The sequence below is a fragment of the Mastomys coucha genome, unplaced genomic scaffold (genome assembly GCF_008632895.1).
Source record: "Mastomys coucha isolate ucsf_1 unplaced genomic scaffold, UCSF_Mcou_1 pScaffold14, whole genome shotgun sequence".
Taxonomy (NCBI): Eukaryota; Metazoa; Chordata; class Mammalia; order Rodentia; family Muridae; genus Mastomys; species Mastomys coucha.
Genome location: NW_022196896.1, coordinates 95,776,513 through 95,801,111, shown reverse-complemented (window position 1 = coordinate 95,801,111; position 24,599 = coordinate 95,776,513). Strand labels below are relative to the sequence as shown.

Sequence of the window (24,599 nt, the reverse complement as noted above, 5' to 3'; positions counted from 1 at the left end):
TAAATTTTCCAGGAGGTTCAACCAGCTTCTCTTAGTACTTTTTGTTCTTTTCCTACGGTTGTAGTCACCTGACCAATATGTGAATGTGTGAGCCTGTAGCAACAATTTACCTGATCACTTCACTGTTTTTTTAACAGCCTGAGACCATCAGTGAGCAAAACCAGATTTATAAAACTCCCGTGCTTTCTAGAAAGATTTTCAGATGAATATGTCCTGGCTCAGCTTCCTCCTTTGCTCCAGATGAATGTACTCCATCTCTCTCTCTTGTCTAATACTTTCCTATGCTGAATAGTATTCTTGTTGAACACTCTGTGTATGCCAGGAAATTGTGTTTAAATGCACTCTGTCACCACAGCAATCCCATGAGGTTGGGTATTCTCATCATCCACATGCTCCAGATGAAGCACTCCAAACACAAAGATAGTAAACCTCCCCCAGAGCCCAAGCAAGTCAGCCTAGAGTTCAGCCGAGTGATTGCAGTCACCTCCTGCCTTACCTGGTTTCTAGTTCCCTTTAGTTTCATAAAAAGTAAAAAATTCCTGCAATTCTCAGATTGTTTTTTTTTTTTTGAGAGGAAATGCATCTTTTCAGCATATAACACTGTCTCATCCTTCCTAGTAAAAGATTGTTTTACCTTAAACTGGGGAGTCGCATACTTTTCCTCAGATATTCCATTAGTGGCTTCCGTCATTCAGAACCTCTCAGATCACACTTACTCCTTACGTCTCAAGTTCATTTCAGCTTGTTTATTCATCATTTTCCAACTACTGCAGCCACTAGGTAATGAGAGAGAGGGGGGAAAGGGGAAGAGGAGGGGAAAAGGGAGAGGGACTGGGAAAGGGAGAGAAAAAGAGGCCAGATTAACCTAATGTATGTCCCTCAAAAGTATATTACATTTTGACAAATATCAAGGGAAGCATGTCCCTTTATCCTTAATACTTTTCTAACTGAGAAACATTGAGAGGAGCGCTTCTAAGGTCAAAGTGGGAAATGACTTTGGAATTCATTGAATTCAGTGCCTCATAGGAGAAATGTCCTACATACACCGAACGGCCAGCTAGTTACGATTATTTTTAGTAATGCTTTTGTAGATTATCAGTAGTTTCAATCAAAACTCTTTAAGTTTATTTACATTAACTTTGGCACCATTATTTTTGTGAGTATAATATTTAGTAAATTTAAACATACCTGTTTTTAACAGTTTGTGCTTCTAGGGTATAGCTGTTTCAAGTACACACACATACGCACACATTTGCATCACACACACATCACATGTACATTCATATCATACCCGCATCACACATGGACATGGATATATCACACATGTGCAAACACACACAAGCACAGCGCACACACATACACTGACACACAAATACACTCATGCTCACATCACATACATACACACATATGCACATATACCCCATATACTACACACACACACACACACACACACACACACACACACACACACACACATGCATGCACACATTTAGGTACAGAATGGATAAAAGGCTAGACATGTGGCAAGAAAACATCTTTTAATTAGGCAACACATTCTGGCAAATGCATATGACAGGAGCATATACGAAATACAGAACTTCTAATGAATAAAACTTTCTTAAAAGGACAAAAATGGTCAGAAAGTCAATAAGATCACTAATGCACAGGTTCTAAAATTGCTCTCAACTGTACATGCATGTCTAATCATAAGGAGAGGCACATGGCTTCTTTTAGTTTCCCTTCCTTCCTCCTTGCAGTGGTGATACAGCCCTCTCATCCCGGTAACACTGTCTTTGATAAAGGCGTACAGCAGCCTTCCGTAGTCCCTTATTTTACTAATTTGCCTCGGTGCAATTTACTCTGGATAAAAAGTGCACTGTTTCAAGTGGAAGCATGGGCTTACTCAAAGCCCCAAGTACTATAAAGAAAAAGTTTTCAAAATGTAGAGTTTCTTGATTAAAAACCTGCATGCGTAGGGTAAACTGGAAACCCTGGAAGAGAGAGAAAATTTAAAATTCTGGAAAAATCTAAAGTACTTGAAATGAAATGTGTTATGACTGTAATTATAACCAAGCTCATATCCTCCTCTATATGTGCTCTTCGTATTAAAATCAAAACTCAAAGATAATGTGGAAAGAAATTTCTATTGTGCATTATATGCTTCAATTAGGAGATTATATACTTGCTGACAGGAGCTGGTGGAATGGAGGGACACTCATTTCATGAAAAGTCAATGATCTCAGACAGAAGAGTCAGTTTCTTTTCTGTTCTTCCACCTTTTAAAAATAATAAACCACCTTCCTAACAAGAGTTTATGCCACCTTCCTCATCTTCATATGGTGTGACCAACTGGGCGCTCCTACCTCATGAGGGGGCTTATCCTCCTGAAGAAGAGGTGGGTCCCACTAAAGTGAACCACGTACATGTAACATGTGTGTTTTAAAATATAGACACAGGTACATTTCAGAACATGAATATGTTAATTTTCAAACAAACTTACAAGAGGTGTCATTATAACCAGTCTGGCTGCCCACATACTGTCAGAAAGCAGGGGTGGAGGAGCCAGGAGTTTAAAAAGAAATCCTGGGTCACCAATCAGAGTGTGTAAGCTGTGTTAATGTGCATTTTAAATACCTGCCACATACATAGGCCTGTGAAACTGAGGTGGTATCCGTTGTTTCTTGTCTTTTATAATTTGTGCTCTGTTTTCATATTCATTCATACCTCACCTCCATTGCAGAAATAGATTTGAGACCATTTCTAAAGAAGGCTTTGGAGATGGATCAATGGGTCCTTGGTACACAAGAAAGGACTGGAGGTCAGTTCCCAACACACATGTACTAAAACGTTAATAGAGAAAGTGGAAAAATATGAAAGTGAACATATCATGAACACAAGATAAGGGCCAACAGTTCACACAACATAATATTTGTATTTCCGGCAGCCTGTGACTGTGTCTTCCATGAGTTGTGCCCATGGCATAAAGACAAGCCTTTAGTAACGGAAAGTAACGAAAGCATTTTTTAAAATGCCCAAATGTTTCAAGCACAGAGGATAAGTCCCCGTCCTAGAATTATCTTACAGTTTTTTGCCTCCGATGGCATAATTTCTAAAAGAAAGGACCAAATACCTCAGACAGAAGGCTGGTCAGCATTGTTTAGAGCTGGAATGCCTCCAACTCATCATCTAAATTTTAAATTGAAAATCGCACCCTTCCAGAAGTTCTATCTTTTTCCATCAGAAACAATATCGTTTTCCTAGCACCATCCTCATTAGCATGCGTAGGGTCTTCACACGTAACTGAGGCTTTCCGGTATTTGGTTTCATTTTCTTGTCCAGTTCCAGACCACACAGGCAGTCTCTGACGACTTTCAGATGCACTTCCTTCTAATCCAAAATGAGCAAGCCTTGGGAATGTCAGAGATTAGGGAGGAGCACCATAGCAACGGCAGCAGGAGCCTCTGCATAGACGGGCATTTCTACAGGAATGGTGCTTGCTACGGTAGGAGAAATGAGTAATTCAAAGAGCCTAAGGTTGTTCCTTAAGCTCCCCTTGGGCCAACTGAGTTGTATTATTTTGCAACCTTTGCTTCCTTCTTTTGAAAGCAGATTCGGAGCCTAAAGTGACACTAACCTCCCTTAGTAAAGTGATTTAAACGACTGTGGTTTTCAAAGTGAAAAAAAAAAAAGAGCTAGAATAATTTTGTCACTAAATTTTGTAATTTTCCTTTCCACACTTGAAGTGATTTTAGCCCTTTAAGAAAGCCCGCCGAGTTACTATGGGAGACGTTGCCACGACACGCACTGAAATATCAGTCACCCTTACAGTTCATAGAAAGAAAATCAAATTCTATTTTAGTGAAGTTTTCATAACAGCCCTTTGGTAATAATGTTGAAGAATCATGATATATTTAAGAGATATTAATTCCAGTGATAGTCATTTATCTTTGATGTCAAAGACAGGCAAAGGCTTGGGGAATAGAAGATTTACGATGACATATTATAGACTCACTTTCTAGATCTTAGAATTTTTTTTTATTCTTCCTCTCAAACGACAGATAATGAAGCTTTATCAACTTCCTTTTATTAAAGCTAAAAATATACCCCTTAATAGGATCATAAACATTTAATGAAACTCACAGCTGTACTGAATCTTAAAATTAGGTGAGAATGGCCAAGGAGTCCGTAGGAAAGTACATCAACATAATTCCTACAGTATAAGTTTACAATCCTGCTCACTTTAATTTAATACATCCCCAGGTCTAACCTCTCTGCTGACGTCCAGACTCACATTACAAACTTCCACAAGCAACCTGTTATCCAAAGGCGAGTCCATTTTCTTTCTAAGCACGTCCGAGACAGGTCAGCATCAGAAGCCCCAATTTAAGATGCTCGAAGAGGATGCTAGACCCTTTCTCCACTTCTGCCTACTGCTTTCAGAGGATGATATTGGAATTCTTGTTATCCCTCAGTCGTAAGTTGGAGTCCCCAGAAAGACTCCGAGATGAGGGATTCAAATGAGTGTGGCTTACAGAAGTCTTCTGCAGGAAGGGGGAAATGAGGAGGCTGCTCAACTGTGGTCTCTAGGAAGGTGACTTCGGCTCTATGTCAAAGGACAGATCTGACAGCAGGTTTATCCTGCTTCGCCAGTGTAGGGGACATATGTAAACCCTCGACTCCTCCGTCAGTGGTTTGGTAGAAGTTGACAATGGAAGTCGGGCAGTGGTGGAGCACGCCTTTAATCCCAGCACTTGGGAGACAAAGGCAGGTGGATTTCTGAGTTCGAGGCCAGCCTGGTCTACACAGTGACACAATGAAGGGTCTTAGTCCTCGTGGTCCTTCTAACATAGTGGGACCAGGTGGGTTCTAGAAGCTTCAGGACACCTTTCCAGTAAGGAGACAGTTAGAACACGTAGGGAGCGAGCATCTAGAAGGAGCCAAGGTATGCAGAGATGACAGAAAACGAAACAGGTGTAGGTGTGAACTGGGCTGCCGCTTAGTCCTCATTCAGGTCAGTTTTTAAAAGTAATGCTTGGGCCGGTAACAATTCTTATTATTTTTCTGTTTGATTACTCTTACATTATTCTTTGTTCCTTCTCCATGCATCTTGGGATCTGCAGAGATCGATTGCTGACAGTGAGGTGCAACCATATGTGTCACGGAGGCAGTTCCTTATTGGACTGTGTTTCATGCCTTAATAAAATGTGGTGTACTCTTCTTTATAGTTACAGTCTGATGTAGGTTCATATAACAAAGAACGCAAAATAACCGTGGTCCTCCAAACCAGCAGGGGCAGCAGAGTGTATAGTTCTTTTCAAGGGCCTGGTCTCCCACCAGTGTAAGAAGACTGCTCCCGCAGCAGCATCCATCACCCCTTCCTTCCAAGGCATTCAAGGTACAAAGATGAAAGAAGGGGGTTAAGCATGAGACAGCTGCTACCTTGTAGTTATAGTAGAAGATCCAGCTACTCCTATTTATGGTGGCTCTACCTGAAAATTCCCTCACAGACACGCTGGGAGTCCTAGGTGACTCTAAATTCAGCCAAGAGGATATGATTAGTCATTGTAAATCCATTCTTTGTCAGCTTGACATCCATCCAAATACAACACCTTTTAAATGTCTTTTATTTTTAATTAAAATTTAATTACATCCTTACCCTTTCCCTTCGCTTCCTCCAAACCTTCTTACACACCTTCTCCTTGCTTTCTCAAAGTCATGGCATATGTGTGCATACACACACACACACACACCTATACACATACATATATATTACATATATATCATATATATTACACATGCATGTGGAGGAACAAGGCAGAGAAGACTGTGAGAGTGAGTGGTGATGGAGAACACCAAGCAAACAAGGCCTGCCAGATACAGCACTGATAAGCATATGAACTCCCAGAGCCTGTGGCAACCTGCACCCAGCCTGCAAGGTCTATCTATGCCAGATGGGGTCCCAGTGCTGAGAGCGAAGTAGACACAAGCCCCAGTCCATAAGCCAGAAGTTATCTCCAATTGATAACAGCCCCCAAAAGAAAATCAGTTTTCTCCAATAGAGTCTCATTAAGTATACAAACCACACTTAAGAGCAGGCCACCTACCCAACAGTAGATGGCAAACACAAAGTGAACTCAATGGTATTTTGGGAGGAGTTTTTTTGTTTTGTTTTTGTTGTCTTGGAGTTATTTTTTAGTTTGTTTTTGGTTTTGGACTTTTGTTTTCAGTTGTCTCATAATGCTATTTTTTGACCTTTTTTTTCTTTTGTTGATTATAAAAATTAAATTATGAAACAAAAGAAAACAATTATAAAACAATTACATTATAATATACAATTGCATTAATTATAAAACAAAAGAAATAAAACCTGTTCAGTCTGTAGGGAAAGAGGAGGTAGAAAGATTATAAGAGACATAGAAACAGGAAGTTTCTGTGCTATTTTATCTCCTAAAAAATCAGATGAAACCTCATCAACATGGCTGCTTAAATAAGACTGGAACATGGATAATATAAATAGACATGCTAACACGAAAGGGGGAAATTTCATAAGGGTCTGAACCCTAGGCGAAGAATGCTAGGCACCTAAGGAATGCCAAGAACAGGAAAGATACTCTTTCTCAGGAAGAACTTTAAACACATATCTTTGGCCATGACATTCCACTTGAGTCTTCAAAGAAGCAAAACTATACCAAAATGTGAATGCACTTAGTGCATCTGTAAAGTTGTCCAAAATCTGTACAGTTCGGAGATTGTTCAAAAGCTCAGCGTAGGGCTGGAAACATACTCCCGTGTTAGAGCGGTCAGTGAGCATGTTCAGAGCCCTAAATTCAATCCCAGCGTTGACAAAACAAAAACAATACAAATCAAAACAAAACAAAACATGCAAGCAGAAACCCAGAAAAGAAATAACTTTTCAGTCTGGAGAGATGGCCCTGCTGCTGAGAGAAAGTACTGCTCTTGCAGAGGACTGGAGTTTAGCTCCCAGCACCTTTTGGGGCAGCCTATTAGTGCAACACCCATTTCTGGACTCCGTGCACCAACATTCATGTAAACTTACACATAGACACATATATATGCCCATAATATATTTGTTTAAAGATCAATGTCCAAAGTGTCCTCTAAATCTCAATACAAGGTGCATGCATGTGTGTGTGTGTGTGTGTGTGTGTGTGTGTGTAGGGGCATAGGTTAGATGTATTTGTGTAGGGGTATATGTCCACCTATGCACATATAGAGGTCAGAAGTCATCATTAGGTGTCTTCCTCAATCAGTGTCCACATTATTTTTAAGACAGGCTCTGTTACACACCCTGAAGCTTCACTGATTTTTTTTTAAACTGGCTGAGAAAGCTTCTGCCTCTTTGTTCTGAGATCGCAAATGCGCACCTCTGCACCAGCTGTTTAGATACATGATGGTGACTCAAACTCAGGGCCTCCTGCTTGTGTTCACAGGCACTTCTGCCCCTGAACCATTTCCTCAGTCCTCAAGACAGACTCTTTGTTTGTTTGTTTGTTTGTTTGTTTTTTGTTTTTTTTTTTTGAGACAGACTCTTAATTGGCAATCTTCTATAAAACTCAAAATATAAATTACATACTCAAAAACATACCATGGCCAAAAATAAACATTTCCATCCCCAAAGAGATGTGTTGGGGGATGGCAAAGTAGACAGGGCCAAAGAAAGGCTGAAGCTTAGCAGGGACAGCACCAGACCCTATTGCTCCATGTCCAACACAGAGGGGTTGTGGTAACAGCACCTGTGCCCCATCCCTCTAGTTCTGGAACATGCAACACACGTGGCCAAGCTCTTGAGCTGCTTCCCTGTGTGTCTGAACTTTTCCTTGCCATTTATCTCAGGGCCCTGGCAGCTCTAACGTCTTCAGATTTTCATTAAAACTTAGGCATGACTTTTATAGCACTATGGAATAACATTTTAGGGTCTTGTAGGACTCTGACCTGCCACACATAGACTGGGGTTGGCAATTTTCTGGAACCTTAGTGCAAGCATATTTGATAACATAACTCTAAGATATTGTCTGTTTTAGAAACCAGCATCATGTGGATTTTGTTGCCAAGTTCTGTGGCCCACTTCTACCATATCTATTAAATCTCGCGACTTGGAGGCCAAGCATGGGCAATCACTTCCTTAGATAGCTGCCTTAGCTGGTTTTGAGGCAGGAACTCCTTTTATTTTTTTTTCTTTCTATATTCAAAATTTTTATTGTTGGAAAATACACATGATGAAGTTTGCCATTTTAACCATTTTTAGGTATGGTTTGAATCTGAAATGTACCCAGAAGCTCATGTGTTGAAGGTTTTTATTATTGTTATTATTATTATTTTAATCTTTAATCTTTTTTTTCACAGCCCAGTTATTATCCTCCTCCTGGTCTACCCTCCAACAGTTTCTCATCCCATTCTTCCTCCCTTGTCTCTAAGAGAATGTCCCCACCCCCACAACCCTACCCACACCCCACCCCACCACACCCCACTCCATCCCACCCCACCCTGCCAGGCTTCCCCACTCCCTGGAGCCTCAAGTCCCTGGAGGGTTAGGTGCATCTTCTCTCACTGAGGTCATATCAGGAAGTCCTCTGCTGTATATGTGTCGGGGCCTTGTATCTGCTAGTGTATGCTGCCTGATGGGTGGCTCAGAATCTGAGAGATCTCAGGGGTACAGGTTAGTTGAGACTGCAGGTCTTCCTATGGGGTCACCCTCCTCCTCAACTTCTTCCAGTCTTTCCCTAATTCAACCACAGGGTTCCCCTACTGTAGTCCCTTGGTTGGGTGTAGTATCTGCTTCTGTCTCAGTCAGCTCCTTTTTGAGCCTCTCAGAGGCAGTCATGCTAGGCTCCTGTCTGTAAGAACACAATAGCATCTATAATAATGTCAGGCCTTGGAGCCTCTCCCTTGAAATGAATCCCAGATTGGACTGGTCCTCCTTTCCCTCAGTCTCTTCTCCAATTTTGTCCCTGCCGTTCTTTTACACAGGAACAATTCTGGGTCAGAGTTTTTGACTGTGGGATGGCAACTCCATCCTTCCACTTGGTGCCCTGTCTTCCTGCTGTGGACTCTACAAATTCCCTCTCCCCACTGTTGGACATTTCATCTAAGGAACTCCTTTAACGATAGTTTCTCTTCGTACTTTCTCCTTTTTAGTAAATAAGTGGTCTTCTTCAAGAGCTGCAGCCTTTGATGGGTATGGCACTTTTTCTATTGTCCCAGTGAGTTGCACATGGTTTCTCTTGAGCAGCACTAATCTCTTTAAGAAATATAGCTGCTCTCCTTGTGTCAACCTTGACTGTCTCATTAGACTCACCACTCACAAATGTTTTTTTCTCCAAACTGTACATTTAGCCCTTTCTTCCATCTCTAGCTATAAAGGTAAGAAGAATCTGGAGTTCCTGTCCATTAGAGGGTCCAAGCCACGTTCAGACTAGGTCTTCTCTTACTTAACTTTCTAGAAACTTCCTCATAGAACCCAGAGGTATGCCTCCTGAGTGGTTCTAAATCCAGTCAGATTAACAATGCAGATTAATCACTACAGTTTCTTTGGCTGATTTCAGACTACGAAGTCAACTTCGCTATGCAAAGACAGGGGATATGTGCACACATGGTTTATCCAAGCTGGCCAGTTCAAGCATATTCCTGTTTAAAGCACTTCATCCAGTCGTTTATCACTAAAATGGATCAAAGGCTCATGAGCTCAGAGTAAACTTTATGGCTATTGTATTCATGATGGAAATAAGAATGGGTACTCCACAGGCTCCCTCTGAGTCCACATCAATGTCTTTTATCCAACACCACCCGAATATATACATATATACATATATACATACATATATGTGTATATATGTATGTATATATTCAACATATCCTGCTTGTATATGTAATATCTATACCTATACCTCTCTCTCTCTCTCTCTCTCTTTTTATATATATATATGTATATATATACATATATATATATATATATATATACATATATATATATATATATATATATATGGATACTGGAGAAATAATCTCACAGAAAGACTAAGCCATGTACTATAGGTATCAAAAATTACTCAGAATAATTACATTGATAGTATATGAAGAAAACATATATCTAATGATTAAATATCACTCTAACTTAAAAAATAATCATCTGTACAGTGGAAACACTGTAGCATATTATTTTGTCCACTTTTAGGTGTTGTGAGGAACTATCCATTGCATTGGCGGATCTGCTTTCTAATGGCAACTCTTTCCTGTAGCCTCTATAAAGGTTCCTACAAATTTTTGAGGACCATATCCTCATCTTTAAGTGTGTGTATGGGAGTTCGAATCTGAGTTCTTCAAGGGACTCAGTGCAGATTACTACACAAATGGACTTAATATGTGCTCTGATTCTTCACACTCAGAGCATACAAAATGACTGAATGTGGACTTGCCCTTCATGAGGAAACAGCTCTTTCAGGGGACACTACAGTTTTCTTCATGTGAAATGTAAATAGAAAAAACTTTGCAGGGTTCGCTGCAAGACATTCAGTGGTTAAAGGCACTTCCTTCCACATAGTGGAAAGAAAGAACTAACTCCCACAAACTGCCTTAGACCACACAAATATATACACATAATAAGCAAGTGTAATTCTTTAACAGGAAATAACCTGACTGACCAGGAAGTGCCCTTCCTGCTGGCTAGCTTTCAAAGTACCACAAGTTGCCTTGCAGGTTACTGGGAGAAGAAAGTCATCAGTAACAATAAGCCCTATGAACTCTAACTATGACTCGGGACAGTATGTTTTCTTGAGGGTTAATGGGAATATAAGGATATCACAAACTGGATTCAGTGGAATAAATATATACATATATACCTATATATGTATATATTTATATGTACATACACATATTCATATACATGTACATGTGGAGCAGAAAGTACAGAGGGGATGGAAAGATGGATGGGTGAACCTGGAAGGAGTTAGAAGGAGAAGAAACTAAATATGATCAAAATACATTATAGCAGATATGTAATTCTCCAACAATTAATTTTAAAATATTATAATTTTTTAAAAGGGAAAACTAACTTTGGATTAAGCTCCTCTTGGGAGGTAGCAATTACAGTAATAGGTGCACCAATATTTTTGATGGGAAGATAATATATTCTAGGAGAGGTGGTTCCATCTTGCTTCTTGGAATGTGGAAACTCTACTTGACCTCGGAACTAATCTTAGTGGGAAACAATCAGTTATTAAAAAAAGAAAAGATTAGCACTGTAGTTTCAGGTGACTCACTTAGCAGTTGGACTTGCCCAAACTGGTTCTGGCTGTTCTCTTCCCTGCATCGGACAGCAAAGTCAAAGCTGATCTTGATTTTTAATATGTCCTAAACCTGCTATTTTTCCAGTTACTGAGATAGATTTTAATTCTCTCCCTTTTTACCTTTGTCCGAGAACATCAACATATTCATAGTTCAGACACCCCCAGGTTAGGTATAAGCACTCTGTTGGCACTTTATACAATCAATTATGCAGGAGGAACCAAAAGAGAGAGAATCTTCACAAGGTTCCTGAAAGAAAAAAATCCATTAAAAAACATTCCATTTATTTCTTTATAATTTTGTTAAAAGTCTCACTTATCTTGCTTAAATTATTTATTCCCTGTCCAATGCAAATAACCTTTAAAAACACATGTTAAGCTAGGATAAGTTGTAAACAATTGAGTTTATTGTGTCATTTTTCATTGCACAGAGCACTAAGATACATATTAGGTCAGTAGAGAAAGAGATTAATTGAACAACAAACTGTCTGAGGATGAGTTCCATTCCACTGACCTTTTGCTACTGGAAGAACAGTGTCATGAAAAAGTTCACAGACCCAAAATAGTAATGTAGAGTCTTATCCACAAAAGAACAAAAGGAAAAAGAAAACACTAACCAACTGTCATTTTAGTCTACCATACCAGTGATGGGGTGACTTGATGAGATTGTATTTCTCATAGTCTGGAGTCTATGAGGTCTAAGATTATATGGTCATAGACCCAACATCTGGTGAGGGCTCTTTCTAACCTTCAGCTGACCGTTTTCTCATTGCCCTACACATGGAGAGAGGGAGAGCAAACATGTGTTCTCCTGTCTCTTCCTAAATGGCACTAGGGATCGACATCATGACCTGCTTCCAGTCAAAGCTGTAATGCTCATATCACACTGGAGTATAGGGTTGAGTACATGCATTTGGTGTGGAGTGAGCTATCATTCTGGCCTTACTGGCGTTTGTCCCTGGGTTAATCTAGAATCTCATCTAAGTCACATAAAAATTCAGAATTACGTAAAATACTGGAAAGTACATCAAAACTCAGCATTGATCTGCACGTTTAAAGTACCTGAGATGGTCTCTCAGAGGCCTAGCACAGGGTTCACTTGAACAGAACTTTGACTGTGCTTCAGAGCTTCAAAAAACTCCCAAGGCTGGTGTGAATAGTGGAGAACCTAGCCTAAAGCCTAGGTTCTTAAGCTTTTTATTTTATATATCATCACGAAGGAAACTTATCACTAACTCATTTTAGTTCTGCTTCCAACCCCTCATTATTTAAATCCTTTGTTTCATTTAAATAAATTTTACCAATCTCAACCCATTTCTAGAGATCTGTTGTTCTATTGTTGACCTTTTAAAAAAGATAGTTTATATCACTAATTCATTTATTTGTTCATCACTTTCTATTTTTGTTTTTGTTTTTTGTTGTTGCTTTTGTTTTTTGTTTCTTGGTTTGTTTATTTGAGACAGGGTTTCTCTGTGTAGCTCTGGCTGTCCTGGAACTCACTCTGTAGACCAGGCTGGCCTCGAACTCAGAAATCTACCTGTCTCTGCCTCTCGAGTGCTGGGATTAAAGGCATGAGCCATCACTGCCCGGCAGCTCATCACTTTCTATATAAACTAATTTTTCCCATCTCTTCTTGTTTTTTCTAGAATATATATAATACTTAAGAGTTAAGGGTGCTTCACTGAGAACATAGTCTAGTGTTATGAAAAAGTTAATAATTTTTAAAGCTATACGGCCACTGAAACTTCAGTTCTAATTATTACCATTTATGATATTATTTCTCCTCTGAACCACAGATCACATGAAATTTAGGATTTTAGTTGGCTAATGCAGAAATCTTTCCTCCTTAATTATTTTAAGTTAATTACATTATGGCCAGGAAGTTTATTCTACTTATCAATTTATCATTATAAGTAAATATTTCTTATAAACCTAGTAAGTAGATTATTTCATACAAAATAATCTATCTGAACTTGAAAGAGTGTATATTTTCTGTTTGTTTTGAGAGATTGCATTGACTAATAAATCAAGGTTTTAAGTGTTTTCTTCACATTCTCTTTACTATCACTTTTTAATTTGTTTGACATTATTCCCTTTCAAAAGAGGTCTTTAGTTGTTGAATTCTGATGTATTCTTGTAAGTCTGCCTATTTTAATTAGTTGATTTCATATTGGATCGTGTTAACAGACTGGAAAGTGTTCCCTATGTTTGGTAAGTTGCATTATAATTTTATATGCTACTAAACACAATATTTTAATATGATCCCTGTGCCACATTATCTTTGATAAATATGTGATATCTCATTTTCAATTCATATTTTGTGAACACTCTATTAAGTAGCTGGGCTTTAAAAAAATTATCAAATCTGTGAATCTTTTCCCTTTAAAATGGTATTGGCATATTTTATAAAAAGGATACATGGTGGATTTGGATGTTTTGCCAGCATATTATTCAAATTTTGTTTGCCACACCCTACCTTCACTTTTTTTTCATGTTTTTGTCTTCTAAATATCTGATTTTCCCCTTCTTTTTCCCTGTGAGTGGTTTAGAAATTTACTTATATTTTTAAAAATCACATTTGATTCTTTTACTAATGATTAAAGTATTATATAAATGTAGCTTAACATAATTTATATTATTCTAAATGATAGGTTATTAGGCAACTCTGTATGTACTAAATGTCAGCTCTCCCATCTGTATTGACACAGAGCAATCACTGATTATACATTTAATAGGCAAATCTAAGGATCATATGTGAAATGCATAATACACTACTATCTTCATAGGTAAATGAAGAGATATGTACAAAATATCTCTCCAAATAAGTCTCTGAAACTGGTAACAGTAGTTGTCATTGAAGGAAAGACATATATAGAGAGAAATAGATAGAAAATAGTTTTCTTTAAAGACCTTGCATACAATATGCACATATGTGTATAGTATGAACATGTATGTATAATGCTTTACAATAGGCACATATAAGTGTAATATGAACATGTGCATATGTTTTACACTAATCAGCACCTCTTATGCAAAAATAACCTTAAAATGTCTTAAGCCCACTTCTCTTGCTTTTACAGTTTGGATAGCTAATATACTAGTAACATTTTGCTACTAAATGGAGAAGAAAAAAAATAAAAAACAAAAAAAAAAAACCAACAACAACAACAAAAAAAAAGGAGCAGTCAACAAGAAAGGATCATTTCTTAGTTGTGTGCTCTGCTACAGGTGAATTTATAATTGACCTGGACCCTGGACCCACACTGCCTTAGTCTTTGGATAACTCTGAGCTTCCTCTAAGCAGTGCCCATCAGAAACATATTCTTCTCATAGCAGAAAGCTGGAGAGCAACAGCTAATGCGAAAGGTCTGTCTGCCTCAAGCTTTTTGTCTCAGTGAGTACATCTGTCAACATCCCTTTTATCTCTCAGCCCATCTGTCAGCATTCCATTGACCAGAGACTGTTACTAATCCAAGTGCAACCTCAGAGAAGTAAGACACTTTCCCCCGTGGATGACAAGGGTGGAGACTGAATGAATATTTACTAAATAATAATCAAACCAATTACACCTAGTGGTCTTTTTTTTCTATCTCTGTTTCTTTGAAATGTTCCCTAAACTAGTTTCCTTTTAAGTGAGTGTTTACTTTGATTTGCTAAGTCCTCACTGATCTCTTTGCCAATCACTGCTCCTTACTTTCCATTCACTTTACTTAGTTCACTTTTCCCCTTAGTAAATATTTTAGTACCTAATTCTTCCTGTGAGAGCCCTGGAGTAGTAAACTCTCACTGTCCATACCTTGAAATGTGCTGTGAAGGTCAACTTGGCCAGTTATACAGAAGATGTGGCTGGAAATTAGATGTAATAATTGATTGAGTAGTTAAACATATCAAAATATGAATTCACATCCTTGCCAAGCCTTTTACACAACAGTTAGAATTATGGAAGAGATAGACTCTTATAACAAAGAAAGAGCCAATCTGGCTGCCCTTGGACAAATCTGAGAATTGAAACTGCGATACGGGTTATCAGAATCACTTGTCAGCTTCCCAATCTAAGTAGACAGCAGTATACCTGCTTGATGACCTCACAGCATCATCATTGAGCCAGTTGCCTGGCAAAGTAAACCCTATGTGCCACGCTTAACCTACAGTAAACGTTATTGACTCTACATTCAAAACAAGTATCAAATCAAGTATGCATCAAGAGAAAGCATAAAATGCCCACACACCTAATATGCTATAAGACTTTCCTTATGTATAAAGACAACTTTCTGAAGAATAGTCATTCTAATGATGCTAAATAATAGATTGGAAAGTTACAGTGAGCCAGGACAAAGTGACCAATATGATGTGCCTGTCATAAAGTCTCAATGAGTGAATCAAAAGCTTAGGGATTAGGGTCCACTGCAATATATCCTCACTGACAAAAAAAAAAAAAAAAAAAAAAAAAAAAAAAAAAAAAAAAAAAAAAAAACAAAAAAAACAAAAAAAAGTTGAGGGTGAGAGTCCAGGAATTCTCTTGGTAATATAAAAGAGAAAAAGTTTAGGGAGATAAGAATGTCAAAGTAAATACATGGAATGTATGCTTTTCCATCTACCTTCCTATTGTGTCTCATGTAAGACCTTCAAGCACATTTCTTTAACACACTGAGGGGCCACTGACACCTTTGAATGGCCAGCTCTGCAAAATCTGACCTCTGCAATCTGGGGAGTGGGATGAAAAATGTCATCATTGGAATAGACTTGCAATAGGCCTTAAGTGGCAGTCTCTCTGTCAGTTACCCAGAATGGGTAACTGAGCCCAAACATTCAGAGAAAAAGAGTCTCAAGTGATCTTACTCTCTATATATAGTAGCAAGTAATTGAGTAAATCATAGAATCTCAAGATAAAAAGGCAGCTGGGCTGGTAAGCCTCTCCCACAAACTGCCATCAGCTGTACTTTCCTTCACTGTCTCTATAAACAGAGAGCCAGGCAGAGTGAGGTAATGTGGTTTCTCTCCACCCTCCTTCCCAGAGCTAGGTGAAGACAGGGAGGTGGGCTGGACACTTCCTTTTCCAAGGACCGGTAAGTAATAGCGCTATCACGTATAAAAACGTGGAAGCACCTGTCAGAGTAGAAGGTTACATTTTCTCTAATCATTGGACTCGTGGGTTTTCCCTGAACCAACTACAGAGAACAAAAATGTAGCTGAAAAGTGATGAATGGACGAAGCCAAGACGAAATGTCTTCATCAGCTCTGTCATCATTTGTCATGAGTAGGGTTTGTCTAAATATCCAGTGAGGCAAGAAATACAAGTAGAAGGTAGCCAGGTCTGGAAGATCTTACTGGTCTTTACAAAATCCCATGGAGGAAAAACCTCAGCAAAGAGTCACCCTGGAGGACAGCAGTGGAAGCTGAAGGGCACATTCTTACTACAGAGAGGTCCACAGAAACAAAATCTCTCTCAAATGCTGTTACAGAATGGTAAAGCGTTGGCTGTGAGCTGAAAAAAGTTGCTAAAAAAATAAATGAAATGCATTTATTTATTATGTCTCTCTCTCTCTCTCTCTCTCTCTCTCTCTCTCTCTCTCTCTCTCTCTCTCTCTGTGTGTGTGTGTGTGTGTGTGTGTGTGTGTGTGTGTATAGGGTCTGGCGTGCTCACATATGTATGAGGGCATGTCTTTGTGAGTGTGCATCCACATATGTATATGTGTGCATGTGGAGGCCTGGGCCTGACATTAGGAACCTTCTTATATCACCCTCACTGTGTATACTGAAGTAGGTTCTCTGAACTCAGAACATGTGGTTTGGACTGATCGTACTGGCCAGCCTGTTCTGGAAAGTTCTTGTGTTTAACTCCAGATCTCTGGGATGACAGCCACCCCAAATACCTATTTTTACAAGTTTATTGGATATCCAAACTCAGGTTCTCATGCTTGGGAGGCAAGGGCTTCACTGGCTGATCAACCTCCCAAAGCCCCAAGATAAAGCTTTTTAAACGGTTGTTTCATATTCAGTTCAAAACAGTGGATGAGTTAATTCAGTAACTAATTCATAAACACCGTAGTGCTGAAAGTAGGTGAGAGAAAGCAAGCCACCAACCGCCCATCAGCTTCCCACAGCTTTGAAAACATTAGTCTGGTCAAGGGAAAGGGACTGCTCAAGAGGGGAGAAGCTGATAATAAGATGGTGGATCGGACTTTAGACTTTCAACTTTTGTGGGAAACTGGAATTTCCACGTGAGAATGTTCCGGAGGTCACTTGGAAGTTCATGAAACCAAGTAAGAAGGAGCCAGGGGTGGCTGCTATGGTAGGCTGGTAGGCTGCCTGTTGAAACTATCATCATCACCATCAACTACTCTACATAAACAACCATGCATTCTCATGGCAGAGCATGCACTCAGATATCTCACTGAGTAATAAAAGCTGCCCTTTGTCTTCCTTGGACACAACAGAAATTTTACATTCATATATTTGCCTAAATTTAATTTTACTATGTCGTTAATGAGTCAAACTCATACATTTGATCATCATTTCTACTTTTTTTTTTTATAGTAAAAAGGGCATGCCTCTCTTTTCAGGAAAGCCAAACTCTGTTGAAAGTTTCTGTCACTTAGGAACTCTGACTTTGCTATTTAACCAGCCTGACTTTGTCCTTAACAGCCAGATGGGTCTCTGTCACTGTAAAACGAGGCAAGTTAAATCTCTACACTTGAGTCGTGAGGAGTGTGCTTTACAAGAATGGGGGGAGAGATGAATAAGAGCCTAATTCCCGAAGTATGCAGTCTTTTTCAACCACATATGCACACACAAAGTTACATTTATCTTCTGCAAATTTATCTTATCAGTTGAACAATTTGAGTCATATAAACCAAAATGATTAGGCTGCTCATCCAACGGAGTGAATGCATATATATGGCTGCTCATGGTGTTTAATAAAGCACAACTTGATGTGAATAAAGAGTAAAATCCACCTTTAATCTGAGAGCAAGGGTGCCCCCCCGGCCCCCTCCCCATAACACTATATGACATTTGGCAGCTCATTATCACACTTCACAGAATCTCATGTCAGCATGTCAGATTTCTCTAAATTTTGACAGAGTTAAAGTAGTGCCATTTGATATAATTGATATTGTACAGTTAATCAGCCGGTGGCTCCATCACACACAGTCACATTCTCAAAAGGCTTAATTACTGAACTGTGAAGATTTTCTGCCATCTGGAAGTTCCTTCCCAAAGTTCTGTTCCTGAATTTTATGTAGGGTTCACAAAAATAACTTGGTCCATTTAGAAATCATGCCCTCGATTTGGAAATTAAAACTGTTATTTTTGGAGTCTCGCTTGGCCTAGAGATCACAGAAACCTTATGGAAAATAAACGTGCAATGGCAGAGGAGACAAAAAGGAATTAAATGAATAGATTTCAAACTTTAGTTCTGCCTCTTGCTAACCTTGTGACCTTGGTTAGGATGCTACAACGCTCCCTGCCTCGGTTTCTTCTTCCATAAGAAGAGGATGTGAACATCACCACCACTCTTTGGGATGAGAATAATGATTAAATGTTTAAACTATTGAGAGCCACTTAGACCTCGGACAGACACATCACATACCTAGTGCACGTACTTGTTATAATTACTGTTAAGATTTGAAGGTTAGTTTAACCTCAAAACTAGTCTCATATAGAGAGAAATGTTATGTTTAAAAGCTTATTTGGGGAAACAACTCTGTAATATGATGGGAAAATTGTAGATGCATGCCCTGAAGTTGAGTCTCCTACAAAGCACTAAAGGTACTTATATAATATTGGGTAACTTCAATATCACTCCCAAGGTCATCCAACTGAAAAATCATTAAGAAACCTGAGACCAAAGAACCTGATGGTTATCTACAGAATATTCAATCCAGTGAATACAGAATATAGATTCTTCTTAGCAGAGTGAAGTCCTTTGTCTGAAATAAATCACAGTGCATACAACGAGGCAAGTCTTAGCAAATACAATAAAAGAAAGAATTTATTGTGTATTATGAGTTAGTGTTAGAATAAAACTAGAAATGAATAGCAAAAAAAAAAAAAAAACTCCCAAAGAAAGTACACAAATATTTGAAGATCTGAACAATACATTCATAAGTGAATGATAGGCCATTGAATTAAACATGGAAAACATTAAGATTACTCTAAATACAAATGGTAGCACAATTTTTCAAACTTTTGGAACACCAGTAAGACAGCTGGAAGAGGATATTTTGTAACTATAAATCTTTATACTTTTTCACACACACAAAAAAATCTTAATCCACAGTTATTCCCAAAGTTCAGGAGGCAAAGGCAGGTAGACTTCTGTGATTTTTGAGGCCTCTCTGGTCTATGTAGCAAGTTCTAAACCAACTGAGGGTTCGTAGTGAGATCCAGTCTCAAATGAAAAAAATCTTAGAGATTTAAAATAAAGTAGCAAGAGCTCAGAAAAGCAAGGACAAACCAAACCCAAAAGCAATAGGTGTCAATAAATATGCGCGTTCTGGGCAGGTGCTGATGGGACATGCACTTATAGAACAATAGATAAAATCAAAGGGTTGATTCCTTGGAAAAATAAACTAGATCGAAAAGCTCCTAGTCAAACTAACCAAAAGAAATAAGAGAAAAATCTTAAATTAATAAAATCAGAGATGAAAAGGTTTAATAAATTATAAATCAGTCTGGAAATTCATTAAGGAATGCTCTGAAGATATATTCAAAAGTATTAGAAATGATACAAGAAATGGGTATATTTGGGAGACATTTGACCTACCAGAATTAAATCAAGATGATCTAAAAAAATTTGTTTTCTAAAATAAACATTAAGATTTAAGGAGTAACCAAAAGTCTCCACATAAAGAAAAGCCCAGGGCCAGAGAGAATGACTGCTATCATTCTAATGAATGATTGATTTTAACCAATCTTTTAAAAACAGAACCTTGACCAGTACTCCTAGAGCTATTCCACAAAATATAAAGGGAAGACACACTATCAACCTTATTCTACAAATCAGTAGTAAATTGATATCAAAACCATCTACAGAAGAGGAAAACAGAACTATAGTCCAATTTCCTTTTTGAACATAGATTCAAAAGTTTCAATAAAACGTTTAAGAAATGAATTGGAGAGTGCATTAAAATGTTATGAAATGCCTAAGTGTCACCACTGAGTTGCAAAATCAACTCAACATATGCAAATCAATAAATGCAATTCAGCATGTAAACAGATGTAAGAACAGAAATCACATAAGAGAGATGCAAAAAAAAAAAAAAAAAAAAAAAAAAAAAAAAAAAAAAAAAAGAAAAAAAAAGAAAAAGAAAAAGAAAAAAAGAAAGAAAAGAAAAAAGAGCCAGTGGTGAAGTTTAAGATACATTAGTGGCAAAATTCCTTAGGGAAGTAGGAATGGAAGAAATGTTACCTCAACATAGTAAGGACATAGAACATATGGCAAGTGCACAGCTAACCTCACACTGACGAAAAGCTGAAGTATTTCCTCTACAAACAGGAATGAGACATGAGGCCACTGTGCTCTTATTCAACCCAGTGTCTAAAGACTTAACTAGAGCAATAAGAAAAAGGATGCAGCTAGGAAGGGAAACTATCAAAGTACCCCTATTTGTAGACAACGCGAGTCTGTTCTTGAAAGACCTTAAAAGCTTCACCAATAAACCCTCAGACCTCATGAGTATTTGCAGCAAAGTACCGGGATACAAAAGTCAACATATCAAAGTAAAGATTTTTCTGTATCCCAGTAATGCACTTGACAAGAGAGAAGTCAGATGGGGCAGAGTTCCATTCATAATATCTGTAAATAAAGCAAAATCCCTATAAACAACCCCAGCCAAGGAAGGCCTTAAAACACCTCTGCAAGGAAAAATTCAAAACACCAAGGAAAGAGTTTTAGGAAGACATGTCGGCCACCTTACCCATCCAGTGGAAATAAGGAGACAAACACGAGCCCTTCTCCATGCAGTTTAATCAGGAACCTTCATATTTACTTCTTCTTACTAGCTGGCTTCTTTCTTTTATATTCTTCTATATCTTCTTACATCTTACTTATTACTACTTACATCTTATTAGTTACATCTTATTAGTTACATACTTATTCCTAATTCTATATCTTACATCTATCCTTACATCTTACTTCTATATCTACATCTTCTCTCCTATCCCATTACCACCCCCAATTCTAAATACTTACTCCTAAATCTTACATAACCCATCACCAGCCCCTAATTCTACATACTTACTCACTACTTCTTATATTCTCCCCTAATCTATTACATCTTACTTACTCTCACTACATACTTACTATTCTACTCTTATATTCTCTATATCTTACTTACTATCTATACATACTTACTCCTATCTATACATACTTACTCACTACTCTCCTCTACTCAGCCCCCAGCCCTTGTGGGCTAAATACTTTCCCTGGTCCCAATCAGCATCAGCTACGTGGCAAAGCACAATAGGCTGTGGGAAAACATGCCATCTTGCATCATAAACTAGAGGCACACAGCTTTTCCAACTAAGGCCTGTTTATCTCAATGCTCTCTGCTCTGGCCGGAGACCAGGTATTCAATATATATGTATAGGGTGGCAGCTGCGGCTCCCCACAATAAGATGATGAAAAGACCTGACATGCTTGGAGTTGTGTAGAACTATTGTTTAAAAAAAAAAAAGTAATGTTGCTAATAGTCATCTACAGATTCGATACAGTCTTCGTAAAAATTTAAATAATATCCCTCACAGAGTTAGAGAAAATAATCTCAAAATTCATTTGGAAGCACAAGAGGCTATAAATAGCCAAATGTTACAAAACATAAAGAAAAATGCTGAGGGTTTCACAAAGCCTCTTCTCAAATTATAATACAGAGCCATAGTGACAAAGTGGTATAGTACTAACACACACCAGACGTGCAGACCAGTGGAAAAGAGGACCTGGATGTCAACCCACACAGCTAGAGAAGCATAGTTTTTAATCAGAGGTGTCAAAATGTGGGAAAATAATAATGTAACCAACAAATGGTGTGGGAAAAACTGAATATCCACATGTAGAAGAATGAAACTAGATCTGTATCTCTCTCAAATTCTACAAAAAAGTCAGTTCAGAATGTACTAATAATCTTAATGTAAGATATGAAGTTTTGAAGTGGCTTAAGGAAAACATAACTGAGACATGCATAGGCATGGGGAGGGAGGTTTTAAAGAAGGAATCCAATGGCATAGAAAATAACTTTAAAAATTCAGGAAGGGGGAGGGGCTGGAGGGTTGGCTCAGTGGTTAAGAGCACTGACTGCTCTTCCAAAGGTCCTGAGTTCAATTCCCAGTAACCACATGGTGGCTCACAACCACCTGCAATGTGATCTGATGACTTCTGTTGGTGTGTCTAAAGACAACTACAGTGTACTCATATACATAAAATAAATAAATAGATCTTTAAAAAATTTCAGAAAGGGGATATATGAAATCAAAGAGCTTCGACAGCAAAAGGAACAATCATCGGAGCAAAGAGATAGCCTCAAGATTAGAATAGAATAGAAGGTCGGCTATCATCAGGATGGAATAAATTCCTACCATATTTTTTAAAAAACTTTTCAAATTAGTTTCAGTAGTCACCAATTCAACAAGTGGGTCACTGAAGTGAGCAGGCAGCTCTCAAAAGAAGAGAAATAATATGTGAAAAGTGTTCAATATTAGGAGTCATCCTAGAATTGCAAATTAAACTGTTTTCAGATTCCATGCCTCCCTGTCAGAATGGCTGTCACCAAGAACACAAATGACAACTAATCCTGTTGGGGATGTAAGGAAAGAGGAAACCTTATCCATTGCAACTGAGGTTGTGTACAAATCCAGTCATTATGGAATGAATATGAATGTTGTTCTAGAAACGAACACAGGGACTGGAGAGAGAGCTTGCAGAGACCCAAGTTCATTTCCCAGCACCCAGGACAGGCCACACAAAACAGTCTGCTACTCCAGCTGCAGGGGATCCAGCACCCTGTCCTGGCCATCAAGAGTACTTTCACTGGCACGAACAGTTATTTAAGTGATGAATTCCAAGTCAGCACAGCACAGAAATTCTTATGTAGCCCTGCTCTGTACTGTGCACAAAAACTAATAACTGTTCTAGCATAAATGTCCAAACACACCTTAATAAGTTAAATAAAACATGGTGAATGTACCCAAAGGAATTTTATGCAGTTATGAAGAGTTATGAAATCAGAACCATCACTTAATATAACATTTTCCAGTTCCACCCATTTTTCCTGCAAACTTCATGACTTCATTTTACTTTTTACAGGTGAATAAATATAATTCATCTGTGCATCTTTCTACATTTTCATTGTTCTTTCATTGGTTTATGAACATCTAGGGTAACAGCAATTCTCTTTTGCTATATATTTTATTTGATTTCTCAGGTGATATTTTCCATGGAACTTATCAACCAGATACTATCCATAGTTGTTTTGTTTCTCTAATTCTCTCTGTCTCTCTCTGTCTCTGTCTCTGTCTCTGTCTCTGTCTCTGTCTCTGTCTCTGTCTCTCTCTCTCTCTCTCTCTCTCTCTCTCTCTCTCTCTCTCTCTCTCTCTCTCTCTCCCTCATCTTAGTTTCTCTTGGGCTTCTACTTCACCAGACACAGTGCATACATATGAGCCTTCATTTTAAAAATCACTTTATTATTTTGTGTATGTGTGCATGCATGTGTACACAGTTTGTCTTGCCTGTTTATCTATGCACGGCTTGTGTGTCTGGTGTCCACAGAGACTAGAAGAAGCATCAGATTCCTTAGAACTGAAGTTACAGATGGTTGTGAGCTGCCATGTGCCTATTGGGAATTGAGCCCTAGTAGAGCAGACAGTGCTCTTAACCTCTAAGCTATCTCTCCAGTCCCCTGAGAGCACTTCTTTAAAACCACTTGAGGTCTGCCTTGGTATATTTTGTCTTTCAGATTTCTCTGTGGTAATCAGTTTTGCACATGCTATGATAGATCTTGGCTCACAAACCTATGATAAGCATCTGTCTTCCGTTTCAGGAATTCTCTACTGGATTTAAGGCATTGTCAGGGAACCACTTGGTGATCACAAGTAGGTGAATTATTAACCAGTGAGGATTAAAATTGATATATACCTATTACCTTCTCTTCCTCTGTGGACAGACCTGCTATATATTTTATCTAATATCTCAGGTGATATTTTCCATGGGACGATCAAGCAGATATCATCCATGTTTGTTTTGTTTCTCTAATTCTCTCTCTCTTTCTCTCTCTTTCCTTCCCCCCTCCCTCCCTCCCTCTCTTT

The 24,599-nt window shown here is 38.4% G+C and overlaps 1 long non-coding RNA gene across 1 annotated transcript; it reads right to left on the bottom strand.

Annotated features, from left to right (window-relative positions):
* Nucleotides 1-726: 726 nt before the first annotated feature.
* LOC116089215 lies at nucleotides 727-15,149 on the bottom strand. The gene is made up of 3 exons (XR_004118215.1): nucleotides 15,097-15,149; nucleotides 11,424-11,550; nucleotides 727-831 (listed from the first exon to the last, which is right to left on the bottom strand). It is a non-coding gene; the product is annotated as an uncharacterized LOC116089215 (long non-coding RNA).
* Nucleotides 15,150-24,599: the final 9,450 nt, after the last annotated feature.